General features: G+C 43.5%; 1 pseudogene; it reads right to left on the bottom strand.

Moving 5' to 3' along the window:
• Nucleotides 1-7,686: 7,686 nt before the first annotated feature.
• Nucleotides 7,687-10,075, bottom strand: LOC131195974 (uncharacterized protein K02A2.6-like; annotated as a pseudogene).
• Nucleotides 10,076-11,466: the final 1,391 nt, after the last annotated feature.

The raw sequence follows: 11,466 nt of genomic DNA, 5'->3' as shown, positions 1-11,466 counted from the left end.
CTGCGACCGATCGGAGAGATAGGAGGAGAACCACCGATAAACGGTGCCTCCCACTCCCAATCCCTCCAACCGGCGCAGCAGGATACCATGGTCGATGGTATCAAAAGCCGCTGAGAGGTCTAATAGGACCAGGGCAGAGGAACAACCCCTATCCCTGGCCCTCCAGAGATCATCCACCAACGCGACCAAAGCCGTCTCAGTGCTGTAACCGGGCCGGAAACCGGACTGGAACGGGTCTAGATAGACAGTTTCATCCAGGTGAAGGGGAAACTGATGTGCCACCATACTCTCTACAACCTTCGCCGCAAAGCGAAGGTTGGAGACCGGACGATAATTCCCTAAAACAGCCGGGTCCAGGGAAGGCTTCTTGAGGAGGGGCCTCACCACCGCCTCTTTCAAGGTGGCCGGAAAGACTCCCTCCAACAATGAAGCGCTCGTAATCGCCTGGAGCCAGCCTCGTGTCACCTCCTGAGTGGTCAGTACCAACCAGGAGGGGCACGGGTCCAGTAAACACGTGGTGGCATTCAATCTACCCAACAACCTGTCCATGTCAGGTTCATTAACCTTGAATTAATCAAATATTTTTGGTCCAAAGATCTAATATGTGTTTCTTGTAAACAAACTATATCATTTTTAAATTGTTTCAAATAATGAAATATCTTTCTTCTTTTCTGTGGTGAATTTAAACCATTAACATTCCAGGATAAAAAACTAGTTGCCATTTTTGGCAGTTGGAAGCTGGAACACCCAATGTAGCTCCACTTTTTCTTTGGGTCTTGCTCCTCCCACAGCCTCTGTTTTAGTAGCCTCTGCCACTTGAATTTGTTGGAGCTTAACTTCCTGTTCCTTGAGTTTAGTAGCTGCTCTTGTCATCCTTTGTTCTTTTACTCCTTCTTTTGGTACTTTTCCCCCTTTAGATATGTCCAGCACTTGTAAAGAATCTTCCTCCATAACTATAACTGCAGCTTGGTCTTGTGCCTGCTTCATTGCTTCCCTTTTTCTTATTTCTTCGACATCCCTTCTTCTACATTCTGGTGACGATGGGCTTCCAGCTTTCAATACATTAACATAAAAGTCTCTTGCTTTCTAAATTGTATTAAGACAATGTGGTTTTCCTGCATAATGCACAATTATCTCCACTGGGATATCCCATCTATATTCAATCTGCCTTTTTTTAAGCTCCTCTACCAGAAATGCATATTATTTTCTGCTTCTCAGCATTTTAGGGGGAATTTCTTTCAAAATTAAAATTTCTTGTCCAGCTGCCTGAATTCCCCCCCCCCCTTATATGATGCTTGCAGAATTGCATTTCTCATTCTTCGAGTTGTAAAATAAATAACCACATCTCTTGGCAACTGCTTTTGTCTGGCAATCCAAGAATTCACACGGTAAATTTTGTCAATATGATGTGCCACTTCATCTGGTTGCACTCCTATTATCTCTGCAAATACTTCAGAAAAAATTTCTTTCAAATCCTCTTTCTTATTTTCCTGGAGTCCCCTAATTCTTAAAGCAAATTTCATAGCTCTACATTGGACCAATAGAATTTCATCATCTGTTTTTTCCACTTTAGCCTGAACCTCTTCCATCTTATTTTCCAACTTTAAGTTAGATTGCTTTATTTCTTCCACATTTTCTTCCAACAATTCAAACTGGTTGCCAAATCTTGAACTGCTAGCACAAGACTGTCCCTAATCTCTTTGTTCCCTTCTTGAATTTCTAACATCTGTTCTGTCATCTGTTTTAGTTTCTCTTCAATAAGAGAAGTTTGCAAATTTATGGAATCCTTTACAAAATCTTTCAGGTTTTCCTGTAGTGCTTCTAAATTTAATGCTTTTTTATCGACAGTATGAGCTGGAGAAACTCCCGTGCTCCTAGAGGTTGGTAATTTTGTTTGTTTGGCTGCCATCTTTTAAACTTTCATTTTACTTTAATCCAAATTAACAAAAGATCTTTTTGTATTTCTGGGAATACAGTCTTAAAATCGCTTCCTTTTTTATTTAATGACTTCTAACAGCCTCTGGAAGCACTATACCCAAAACAATAGCAATTTTCTCACTTTCGCTTTCTGCTCGTTAAGTCATTAGGTTAATGGCACCTTTATCGGTCTTTCAAGTTGCAACAAAACCACAGGGAGTTAAGAAAATTGTTACTTGCATTTACAGTCCTCCTGCTTTTGTTCTGTCCAGTATAAAATAAGATCCAATATAGGTCCCAGAGCTTGGACGTGGTGATTATTTCTGCCAGAGCAGAAGAGCCTTGGATACGGAGCGCTTCAGGCTAATAGGGACCATTCAAACCATTTCAGGGGTTTTAGGAAAGCTCTACCTTTGCCTGTCTGCTCACCTCCCCCTCTTCTCCCGAGGGGGAGATTTTCTGAATCGCTAGGCTGCTGATTTGCGCTGCCTTAGCGATTCTACGTGATCCAAAGCCTGGCAGTCTAAAAGACCGTCGCCATCACCAATGGCGCCAAGCAGAAGTCTCCCAAAGAACTAATATATTATAAACAACTGATGATAGAGTTTGGTTTAAATGTAAATGATCCAATTGTAGTATTTGAGGATAATCAAGCTGCTATTAAAAAGGCAACAAATTTGGCTGTAAAAACAAGATCTAAACACACTGATATTAGGTACTTAAATGTAAGGCAAAGTATGCAGAGTAAGATGATACAATTGGAATATTGTATGTTGGAGAATAATATTGCTGATAATTTTACTAAACCTCAGGGTGCGATTAAACATAGAATACGTTGTGAAATTTATGAGCTAAGATTGTAAGCCATTATATATTGTCCAGTCCCGTATGTTAGGAAATTGTTATTGCCCAACTGGTTAGTCAGGAAATATATAAACCAACATTGTGTGTTTGTAGCTAAAAGTATTATGTAGCTTTAAAAACTTTGTTGCATCATTATGCACCCTGATTGGCTGAGCTCTGTAGCCAATGTACTTAAAGAAAGCTGAATTATGGATTGTGTGAACACTATACCATTTTACCTGCTGATATGCTGTAACTCTATATTTGATCTCTATGCATAATGATTATGCAATGATTGCTTGATCATGGCTATTTATTGCTTCTTTAATATTTATTGACTGTTTTTATATTGAACTTTGTTCCTGAATGAAACTAAAGAAGATCTGTTTTTTTGTATTTTTCTACAACTGGTAAGAAGATTTTATATTTGAAAAATATTCCAGGACTGATTTTTTATCTCACTTTGTATGGATTGTCTTTGGACTATAATTTTTTCCCTAAAAGTAAAGTATTATCAAAACCCAGTTTGTTTGTATGTTAACTGTTATTGTCCACAATCATTCTCAATCATTTTCGTGCATAAACTCAAAGGGTAATCTGCTCAATAGCCCACAACATTGGTTGTGAGAGAAGACTATCCTTAACAGAGAGCTCTGAACCTCCCTATTCTATTGTTTTCTTCTATTTCTTTGCTCTATTCATTTAAGAAGGCATTCTTATGTCTTCCAGCTATTCTCTGGAATTCTGCATTCAATTTGGTGTTTCTTTCTCTTTCTCCCTTGCCTTTTGCTTCCCTTCTTTCCTCAGTTATTTGCAAAGCTTCCTCAGACAGCCATTTTGCTTCCTTTTGTTTCTTTTTCTTTGGGATGGTTTTAGTTGCAACCTCTTGTATAATATTGCAAAACTTAACTTAACTTAAGTAGTATATCTGGCAGATCCAGAAGAATGGCCTTCTCTGTGGTGGATCCCTACTTTTGGACTATTATCCCTGCAGAAATTAGACTGCCCCCCACTTTGACAATATTTTGGAAGGCCCTAAAGACTTGGTTTTGCCAGCAGGTCTGGGGAACCCAGAGTGTGATGGAGTTCGTCAAATGGTTTATTTAATAGTGTGCTGTTACCAGGGTGGGTGGGTGAGGCATTATTATTATTGATATTATGTTTTTATTATTTGTAAGCTGCCTAGAGTTGCTGTGAGTGAGTAAGCAACTATATAAATTTTCTAAATAAATAAATAAAATAACTTGCCTGAAATGGAGATGTAAAGAATGTATACACTAAACTATAGTGTAATTTCAGCCAAATATTTTCATCATCATCAAGCAGAGAGCAAGGAAGGTCTTAAAAGGTATGAGAATTGAGATCTATGGGCTAATAATGGAAAGTTTCATGCAGCAAATGACCTCATCCCTCAATCATTGTGGACTATGCATCAAACTGGCATTTGCAGCAGCCAACAAAGCTGCTGTGTTTTCTTATTTGTGTTATTTCTAAGAAGATATTTTAGCGCTGAACACATTTCCTTTTGTTGCCATGGCAGCCTTGACTGCGGTTATGTACCGTGAGAAAAATACCAAAATTAATGAGTGAGTGAAAGTGCAGTAGAAAGAAAAACAAGGTTTAAAAGTGGTTATAATACTAATAAAAACAGTATTTTAATAATTTGCAGCAAGTGTTCTACAAAGAGAAATAAAGAGACTAGGGCATCATTTCCAGATACATATACTCTCTGTAAAAATCCAGAGCCCGCCACTCCTTTTTGATTTCATAATGACATGTGACTATTACTTCATCTTAATCCATTTTTAAAATCTCTCATAAGCAGTTTAACATAAGGCTTTAAATGTTCTAATAGTATTTTAATTATAGGCTATATTTAATGTAATTCTTTTGCAGTTTTATAATAACATCCTTCAGAATATACCTAAATATATTTTAGATATAAATCTTTTATTTCAGGCCCTCAAACTAAAATATTCCCAGTCTATACTCAATCAATTGCCACTGAAATTTGACAGATTATCACTCAAATTAGCATTTCAACATACATTAATCCACAAATCAATGCTATTTTTAAAAAAAAATATTATAGCTCCCTTATTATTCACCAACATTGGCATGTAAATAATTTCAAAATGCTAATTTTGGCTATATGGGTAACTGTACATTTTCAACGGAAATCAAAACAGGCTAAATATCATCAAAAGATTTTTCAATATTATTCCACTTGGCTTGAAAAACCAATACTATGGATCTAAGATTATACCAAAACACAAATCTATGCTTTCTTCTCCCCTAATTCATTAATTTAAAGGGGTTATTTAGACCAGGGGTCCCAACCCCCCCAGTCTGCAACATGCCAGCAAATTGTCCACACAAACAAGCCCCATCCGTGGGATGCAGGCAGCACACAAAACCACGCCCCCTCCAGTCCACAGAAAAACCTTTCTCCACAGAACTGGTCTCTGGTGCCCAAAAGGTTGGAGACTGCTGATTTAGGCTATCATACTTAGTACAACAACCCAAATTAAAGCATTACAGAGAGATGGGACACATCTCTCTGTTTGAACAAACCCTATAATAGGAACGTAGTTACCTCTTGGACAATTGTTTACAGGAACAAAAGAAAAAAAATGCTTGCAAGTCTTTTATGTTGTTCATCTCCTCTTGTTTTTTATGTTTTCACTGTAATTGTAGGAAGGGAAGAATTGTCAGAACAAAGCGAAGAAGATTTGAACTCCTCCATAAATGAATTGGAAAGAATTGCAATTATTCTCATGTAAAATTCATTTAGTCTTCTTCCTTTGTTGAAGAAATCTCTTTTTTGAATGCAACCTTACCTCAGATATAATTTTATTAAGGCCACTTATAGCTACCTTGATACAACATGCCAGAATAAAGCTGTCCTTATTTTGTTCCCCAGAATATTAAGTACATTGTCAGGTTTAGGGCTGCTGAAGTGAGAAAAACTAATTATAGGAATCATTTTACATAATCACAAAAGCTGAGGAAATTTTAAAGTTCATTTAGACTAATCACTTGATCAAGATCTGCCAGAATACCTTGATCATTTACCTCTTCTTGAAGACTTTCATTCAAAGAAAACTCATACTTCATGTGGCAGACAGTTCTTCTGGTCAGGAATTTCCTACTTTTGCCTGATCTGAACCTTGTTCCCTTAAACTACTATTTCTGGTCTTGCCCTCGGGTAACAGAGAAAATAGGGGATCCACATTTAGCAACCACTCATTCAGCAACCATTTGCACTTATAATTGCATCACTTCAGCCCAGCTTCGCTTCAATGGCATCCTGCTATAAAAGAAGGGAAGGAGGTGTAAGGGGATATAAGGAGGGTAGAGATGACAGGATGAGACCATGGAGGGAGGATGACAGGATGAGAGGAACCAGAAGTGCCAGCCTGGAACAGAGTTTGGCAGATCCAAGGACCCAAGCATGAAAACAGAATGTGAATGCTCATCAAAGAGGCACCAAACTTTAGGACTGTTACCAAAACACCTACATTGAACCTGATTGGACATTTACAAAAGGACTGGGAGGGGACTTCCCAGGAGAAGAGAAAAGCACTGGGTTTACATGGGGATATTCAGAGATGGCTTTTTTAGGCTGTGATCACTTGGCTTCAATAAGTTATACCTCTCTCTACAAATTGAGTTTTTTCTTTTCTGAACATCCAAGCTGGGAGAGGCCTGACATTAAGCCAGATCTGCAGTAACTATCCAAAGGAGACATTTGTCTACTGTGGGGACTATGCACAGAATATCTAACCAAAGAGAAGTAGCAGGAGGAGATGAAGACATGGGAAGAAGCTACTTTAAGAGTGGGGGCAAGAGAAAACAGTGGGGGCTACCCCGAACTCAGGGAAGGAACAGAGACCATAGAAGACTGACAAAAGCCCTGGTAGTCTGTAGGGATTGGGAGGACATACCCCTCAATCAGGCAATCAATTTCTTGAGAGATGCCTGTTAGGTTTGGGCAATGAAGAGGCAGGAGACCATACAAGTGACAACAGCTCTTTAGTTTATTGTGACCCAGCGAAAGACCAACAGGCAAACCCCCTCTTTAAATACTATTTTGGCTGAGGCATCAGCCAATCAGCAACATGCTTGTTCCCGCCCAAAATTCCCTTTTAAAGTTCAAATACATAACACTCTTCCCCTCCCAGAACGCATTGTGCCACTTTTTTGCATGGAATTTGCATGTTATTTTTCCACGTAGTCACGCAGGTAGACAGGGCGTCTCCTAACTCTTTCTGACCTGCGCAATTCATTCCCTGGGAGTGAGTCGAGCTGGTCGGAGGGACTGTTTGTTCCTCCCAGCTCCTCCTCTGGGCCCTCCGGCCCTGGATTACTTGCAGAGTCGTCCCTGCAGTCTTCTGGAGGAGCCGGTTGGCGTCGCTGGACTTCTCCAAGTTCAGATAAGTCCTCCGATCGCCACGGGTTTGAGTTAGCTGTTGGTTCAAATATTTGGTAGTCAGGGTCTGGTTGTGCTGTGTCTGGTTTGTTTTGTACCCTTTTTCGTAATTGATCTATGTGGCGCCTCCATACTCGGCCATCCCCCATGTCCACTATATATGATTTTGGACCTGTTACTCCAGTGATTGTTCCTTTAAGCCATGCTGGGCCTTCACTATAATTATGTGCCCACACTAAATCACCCATTGCCATTTCCCTGGTTTTTTCCTGGATGCCTTGGTACCCGTCAGGGGAGTACGTTGGGTTTAAATGATCTAAGGGACACCTAAGTTTCCTACCCATCAATAGTTCTGATGGGCTGCGCCCTGTGGCTACACAGGGGGTTCTGTGTTGTACCGCTAGAAAGGTATCGATTTTGGCTTGCCAATCACCGGGGGTTATTCTAGACAGCGCTTCCTTGGCACTGCGAACGAATCGTTCTGCAAGTCCGTTCGTCGCCAGGTGGAAAGGCACCGAGAGGACATGTCGGATGCCCTCTTCTGCTAAGTACCCCTCGAATTGGGTAGCCGTGAATTGCGGGCCGTTGTCGGACACTAGGGTGTCGGGCAACCCGTGTGTTACAAAAAGGTGCTGCAATGTTGTAATTACGGCTTCGGCTGTTGTGGATTTCATGAGCAAGATTTCTAACCACTTTGAAAATGCGTCTACCACGATTAAAAAGGTTTGCCCATGGAATGGCCCGGCAAAGTCTATGTGGATCCTGGACCAAGGACCCTGGGGTTTCTCCCACTCCGTTATGGGGGCTGTTGGGGGTAGTGGCCTTGACTCTTGGCAGGCCTGGCATTTTCCTACCCTGTCGCTAATGTCTTTGTCCATTTGTGGCCACCACACATAACTCCTCGCCAGGCTTTTCATCCTCACAATCCCCGGGTGACCCACATGTAACAGTTCCAACACGTTTTCTCGCAGTTTCTCCGGAATAACCACTCTATCCCCCCATAACAGAAAACCCCCTTGAACTGACAGTTCCGAACGTTTTTTTGTAAATTCTTTGAACTGATCCCCCGGTGCATTGGGCCATCCCCTCTGTACCCAACTGATTACAGTCCTTATGATAATGTCTCTGTACGATGCCCTAGTCACTTCCTTAGAAGTGACCGGGCCAGAGTCTAGAGAGTCAATTAGTAAGATGGGGTTGGGTCTTCGATCGTCTCTGGTAAAGGGCATCTACTCAAAGCGTCTGCGTGTCCTAGGTCCTTCCCCAGACGGTGGGACAATTTGTACGAGTATGCCGCCAGGAAGATAGTCCAACGGGTCATTCTGGGTGATAGTGCCACCGGAGTTGGACGGTCCCCCGCCAGGAGTCCCAATAGTGGTCTGTGGTCTGTTACTATTTCGAATTGTCACCCAAATAGGTATTCGTGGAACTTTTTAACTCCCGAAACTATGGCCAGGGCCTCTCTGTCTAGCTGGCTGTAGTTTCTTTCTGCTGCTGACATCGTGCGGGAGAAATATGCTATGGGGGCTTCCGATCCGTTCGGTAGCCTATGGCTGAGGACAGCCCCTACCCCGTAGGGTGACGCATCACAGACTAGCACTAATGGTAATGTCCCGTTGTATTGGATTAGCAAGCTATCACTGGACAAGAGGTTCTTAACGCCCTCGAATGCCCTAGCCTCAACCTTGCCCCACGTCCAGCCTTTTTCGCCAATAGCTTGTGCAGCGGCTCTGCTACTGTTGCCTTATTTCGCAAGAAAACCGCGTAGAAGTTCACAAGCCCTAAAAATGCCTGTAACTCAGCCTTATTTTTGGGAGCCGGAGCCTTTTTAATGGCTCTCACTTTGCTCTCCGTGGGGTGGATGCCTTCTCTGTCTATTTGATAACCTAAGAATTCTACAGATTCAACTCCTATCTGGCATTTGTTGAGCTTGACCTTAAGTCCAGCAGACCTGAAAATGCCCAAGACCTTCCGTAGTTTGACCCCTAACTCATCTAAGTTCTCTGCTGAAACTAGTACGTCGTCAAAATATGGCACGACCCCCGGTATTCCCTGTAGCAGACGTTCCATTAGATTTTGGAACAACCCTGGGGCTACGCTGACTCCAAACTGGAGTCGAGTGCATTTGAAAGCGCCTCGATGTGTTACAATTGTCTGCGCCTCGGCTGTGTCATTGTCTACGGGTAATTGTTGGTAGGCTTGGGCCAAATCGAGTTTGGCGAAGACCTGCCCTTGTCCCAATGAGTGCAACAGATGTTGCACTACGGGAACGGGGTATGCGCTCTTTTGCAATGCTTTGTTAAGCGTTGCCTTGTAGTCAGCGCAAATCCGGACTGATCCATCCAGTTTCACTGGGGTCACAATTGGTGTCTCCCATTTGGCATGGTTGATGGGGACTAGTATGCCCTGGTTTACTAGTTTGTCTAACTCCCGGTCAATCTTGGGCTTAAGGGCGAAGGGGACCCGCCTAGCCTTTAACCTAATGGGAGCCACCTGGGGATCTAAATTAAACGAAATAGGGGTCCCCGCGTACTTGCCCAGGCAGTCCTGGAAGACGTCCTCGAACTCTTTCAGCAGTTCATCTTTTAGGTTGACTCCACTACTGTGAACCCCGGTCACTTCCATTCCTTGGGCTCTGAACCAGTCCAGGCCTAGCAAGCTTGGAAGGTTTCCATCTACGATGGCAATTGGTAGAGTTTTCTTAAAATTCCCGTATCTCACTTTGACGGACGTGACTTCTCGAACAGGGATCCGGTTTCCCTGGTAGTCTTGCACTCTCAGCTTTTGGATTTGCAGCTGGCGTTTCGCGACATCTGGCAGGTTCCTCGCGATGGTGTCCCAGGACATGATCGTGATCGACGAGCCGGTGTCCACCTCCATCTTACACGGCACTCCTTCGATGTGCGTCCGTGTGAATATCTTCTTTTCTAGTCGCGTTGATGCGTGACCCACTCGTACAGTTGTTTGGTTCAATTTCGCGCATCTTTTGGATGGGCCAATCCCTGGCCGTTTCGTCGGTCCAGCGCTCTGCTGATTGGCCGGTTTGAATTTTGGGCGGGACAGTTGTGGGGCTCGACAGGCTTGTGCGATGTGCCCTTTCTTTTCGCACCGCCGGCAAATTGCGTCCTTGAATCTGCAATTTTGTCATTGGTGTTGGCCTCCACAGCTCACGCACTCGTCCTGGTCGCCTCTCTCTGACCTCCCGGTATGGAAGACCTCTTCTTCTTCCTCGCCCCCAGATTCGGCCTCGACGACCTCGCTGTGGACTGCTGCTGCTTTCGTGCCGGTGTTCGGTGTGTTCGGTTTCTGTAGGGTCTCCGCCGCTTTGGTGGACATCTCGTGTGCCCTCGCTTCGTCCAGGGCCAGGGCTAGGGTTAGGTTGCTTCTGGACAGCAACCACCTCTGTAAACGAATGTCCCGGACCCCACAAATGAGTTGTTCCAGTAAGGAGTCATCCAAATCCCGGTACTCACAGTGGTTTGCGGCTTTCCTCAATGCGGCCATGTACACGCTTATTGATTCGCCTTCTCGCTGAACTCTTTATCTTAGCTCAAAACGCTGAACAAACTTCGACGGCACCGGAGTGTAGTGTGCTTTCAGTGTCGTTTGCAGCATTTGCCATGGTACCGACTGTACCGGCGTTGGTTCTGACAGCGATTCAGCGGTATCGAAAACCTCTGGTCCACAGTGACTCAGGAAGTAAGCATGCTTCCGATTATCCGAGACTCCCTGTAGTTCGTTCGCTTCGAGGAAACACTCAAAACGAGCCATGTACGACCCCCATTTCTCCTTAGCAGTGTCAAACGGCGCTGGCGGTGTATAGCTGGACATTGCTATGTAACCGCTTCCAATACTGGCTGGGTTTTGCGAATCCGTTACTCCTTCAGCTCTTTTCCTGGTCTCGCTGCCTCAGTATCCCACCTTCGTCGCCAATGTTAGGTTTGGGCAATGAAGAGGCAGGAGACCATATAAGTGACAACAGCTCTTTAGTTTATTGTGACCCAGCGAAAGACCAACAGGCAAAACCCCTCTTTAAATACTATTTTGGCTGAGGCATCAGCCAATCAGCAACGTGCTTGTTCCCGCCCAAACTTCCCTCTTAAAGTTCAAATACATAACAATGCCTTTGACAAACTCAAAGCCTGAGAAGCCTAAGGGTCGCCATCACCATTGCCAGCTCAACCAAACCAAGTGACACTCGCACCAGCTGCGGCTCTAGATGATGCTAGCTGGGTTGGCAGTTGAAACCCCTAGACTGTTGGTCATGGGGGATT

Source organism: Ahaetulla prasina, chromosome 3 (genome assembly GCF_028640845.1).
Source record: "Ahaetulla prasina isolate Xishuangbanna chromosome 3, ASM2864084v1, whole genome shotgun sequence".
Lineage (NCBI taxonomy): Eukaryota > Metazoa > Chordata > Lepidosauria > Squamata > Colubridae > Ahaetulla > Ahaetulla prasina.
The sequence above is the reverse complement of the archived record's forward strand: the minus strand, read 5'-3'. Positions and strand labels throughout refer to the sequence as shown.